At 41.9% G+C, this 3730-nt stretch overlaps 1 long non-coding RNA gene across 2 annotated transcripts; it reads left to right on the top strand.

Moving 5' to 3' along the window:
- The first annotated feature begins 380 nt into the window (after positions 1 to 380).
- Positions 381 to 2924, top strand: LOC122011704. Of its 2 annotated transcripts, XR_006120013.1 has the most exons (4): positions 381 to 879; positions 981 to 1137; positions 1244 to 1311; positions 2728 to 2924. It is a non-coding gene; the product is annotated as an uncharacterized LOC122011704 (long non-coding RNA). The 2 variants fall into 2 exon arrangements; XR_006120012.1 differs by having other exon boundaries at positions 381 to 1137.
- The last annotated feature ends 806 nt before the right edge of the window (positions 2925 to 3730 follow it).

Genomic DNA, 3730 nt, shown 5'->3' with positions numbered 1-3730 from the left:
ATTAAATTTGGATCAAACGTGTTAAGTTCCGCAGGCGATCCAAGTTTAATTTAAAAGAACACATGGTAGCTAGGAAAAAGGTTCAGACCTTTGTACAAAATTTTTGTACAGTGGAACCTTTAGGTTTTCCGAGTAGCAACCAACAAGTCCGACATGGCTAATCACTTCAATCATGTAAAATACCGAAAAAGGGCGAATTACCATAAGAGAATTTTTCAAAATTTTTAGAAATTTTTCTGAAATTTTTTGGAAACCGTATGGCTTCGGTTACAGATATAAAATTGTGTCTCGGGGAAGTCTATTTATGGTACCTCATTTAAGCGAGGAAAAGTTAATTTTTCCTTTTTCTTTTTATTTCATTTTTCTTTCTTCCCTGCGAACCCATGCGTGCCCCCGACGTTGATTCCCTCCTCGCGCTGATCCTTTCTTCCTTGCCCTAACCGCTCTTCCCAACCGGCGTCGCAATCCCGCCGCACGCCTCGCGATTAATGCCATCAGCCAAGGGAAAGCTTCGCCTTTTCCTTTCTCCCGACCTCTTCCTTGCATCACCCACAACTGACACTGACTCCCTCTGCCCTAGCCGACTTCACCTCGCCCCTCTCAGCTGATTGTCGGCCGCCAGCGCTTGCTGCCTACTGACGGCAACCTTCCCCTTCTCTGGAGGTCAATGACACAGCCGAGCACCAGCGTCTGTTGGATTGTGCCCTAGACTAGGTCCACGGTCGTCGGCTCCCCCTTTCCGGCGCCTCCTTCCTTCCGAGCAGTGGAGATTTAGATTAGGGATCGAGTTCACCTGCACATCTCTTCCCTTTGCCCTATTCAGTCACATAAGCTCTCTGCGATAACGGTGACTTAGGGTTTCCGGTGGCCAGATTGGAGGTAAGTTTTCCTCCTATATCTGGATTTAGGAGTTGAGTGTTATTCTTGTTGAATTTGACAACCAAACTGAGTTACGCAAGGATCTCATCACTTCCGGCTAGATCCGAGGAAAGTTGTGGCTTCTTACTGGAACCAACACTGTCCCACCGTCGAATCTCTGGTCCGACAGCGAGGGAAAACTTTCGGAGCTGCCAAATCTGAGTGGTATCGCAGCGTGTACCTCCGACAGTGAACCAACAGGGGAGCATATGAAATTTGGTGAGTTTTGGTTTGATTATTTCTGTCCTATTAGATCTAGATCCTATTGGTGGGATCAAGGGTATATCAAAGGGTTGAGAATTTATTTGTGGACTGATTATGACAGAGGAGGTGTTGGGTGGCTTTCGGAATAGCTAGTTGCTTCTGGTGGAGTAGAGGATTGGTGACATTAGGGTAAGTGTTGATTACCCAAATTATGTTTTGATCTAGTTCTTGCTATTGGAAATTTAGATTTGAAATCAGGATTATTAGGGACATGTGGTGAATTGTGAAGGGGATGTGGATCTATTGGGTTGATTCACTATGATTTATTCCTAATAAGTTTAGGATTTGGTTATTTTGATTAATGATAGAATTAGTTGTAACATGTGATTACAGGAGGTTGATTCGAGACGGTGTCTCGACAAGGGATCTATTTCGGATGCGATCCTCTTATTGGAGGCAGATACTTTGACTTATCGTTTTAGATATGTCATTTGATATGCATAGTAATGTTTTTAACAAATAGTAATGATTATGTTTCTTATCTGCATCGGTTGGTCACTACCCGATACCTGTTACATGCTTGTTTCGTTTACTTGTTATGCACTTCATATTAGTACCTACCTGATTATACATGCTTATAGGGATAGTGACATAACCATGCTTCATTATGTTCAGGATCTAGATTTTTATACCTTATCTGATCTGTGTACCTTTAATTTGATTCTTTGTCCTATGGTACACATTGTGTAGATATGGATAGGTTCAGAATATTCCCATGCTTAGTATTATGCACCATCTCGCATGATTACATATTGTGTGATTGTCGGCTCCATTATTATGGAGCACATCGTCAGTTACATAAATCTGCACACACCACCACTTATAGGTTAATGGTATGTCAGGCAGGTGTGTGACAGTTCTACTGTTAGGCTCCACTGGTCCGGTGACTCAGTGTGGTAGCCGACAGACAGTTCTGCTCTGTTAGGCTCCACTGGTCTGGAGACGCAGCGTGGTAGCTGGCACATAGTTTGCTCTTTTTGGCTCCGTTGGTCCGCTCATGGGTAGTGTGACGCAGCGTGGTAGCCGGCAGGGATCCCTCCTCTGGACTTGCTCAAGGAGATGAGAGCATTGCACTCCTCCACTTATGATTTAGGGTAGGAGGATAGGTGTACTCCGACAACATCCCGCCCACTCGGTCACTCATCAGGAGCAGTGATGGCAGAGTGCACGGTTGTCATAGCCCTACCCACTTAGTCTCACCATCATGTGTAAGACGACTGACTGGAGAGTAGGGGTGACCAGGACATGTCATTGGCATCATACGCATTGATGCATTTATTGCTTGTATTTGCTGCACTTGTATGCTGCATATTGGATGAATGCATTTATTTGACATGCATACAGGATTTCTATACCTCTCGGTTATTATCCATACATCAGGTCCTGGTTAGTGTAATTTTCTTCTGTTTATTTCGGTTGCATTTATCATTCTTATATCAGGAGACTGTACGCATGATTAGTGCTAGTTGTTATTTTCTTTATTATGCATATCAGTAGTTACCCGCTGAGGAGTTGACTTACCCCATAGATATTTACTATTTTCAGGTTGAGGTTGTCTGGAGGAGTTCCAGTCGCTAGTCCCCTGCAGATCGCAAGGATATTTTTATTGGGTCTTTTGGTTTTATTTCTTATTGCACTATCTGGACTTGTACTAGTTTTGCTTTATGGATATTGTATGGTTTTTTTTATTGTCGATGGATTTTTATTGGATATGTTTTGCTACATGCATGTCTAGATGGCAGAAGAGGTGAGTTTGTTGTGATTTGTGTTTTATGGGTGTAGTGAAGTAGGATATCATATTTGAGCTTTATGGGTATAGTTGAGTAGGATATCGGATTTGAGCTTTATAGGTGTAGTGGAGTAGGATATCATATTTGAGCTTTATAAGTGTAGTTGAGTAGGATTTTTGGTTTGGTTTTCTTTATCGTTGTATTTGTTTAGTTTTATTATTAAACTGCGTGGATGTTGCTTATTATTTATTTATATTGTTCCGGCCGTGTTGGCCGAGGTATCTGGATGTTGTAGGAAGTTTCAGATTATCACCCGTACAGGAGAAACGCTGCTGAAATTTCTTCTGGCAAGGACTACCTGGGGCGTGACAAATCACCTCAGTGTTGTTTTTGAAAAGTTAAAAATAGAGTGTTTATTTGTAAACAAAAAGAAGTGTTCTTTCTTTATTACATCATAACTTTCCTTAGCTTTATTGTGTCTATTAATGGAGTGCACGCAAATTAAGTAACGATACACGCAGTCTTGGAATGACCTTAGCTGAGGACCCTTGCACGATATCAGAAGTTTTCATGGCTTGGATTCTTCAATTCCTACCACTAGTTCATTCAAAATTTCAACACTTTGATTGCTTCCATCACCGAGTGTCTCAAGGGATGAGATTTCAAGTGGTTTGAAGAAGCAGAGGCTAGTTTTCAATTTGTCAAGCTGAAGTTGAATGAAGCACTAGTTCTAGCATTTCTTGATTTTGACAAAGTGTTCGAGGTTAACTATGATACATCTGATAATGGTATAAGGGGTGTTCTAAGTTAGTCGGGCA

The sequence above is a fragment of the Zingiber officinale genome, chromosome 8A (assembly GCF_018446385.1).
Source record: "Zingiber officinale cultivar Zhangliang chromosome 8A, Zo_v1.1, whole genome shotgun sequence".
Taxonomy (NCBI): domain Eukaryota; kingdom Viridiplantae; phylum Streptophyta; class Magnoliopsida; order Zingiberales; family Zingiberaceae; genus Zingiber; species Zingiber officinale.
Note: the sequence above shows the minus strand (reverse complement) of the source record. Positions and strands in the feature narration are given on the sequence as shown.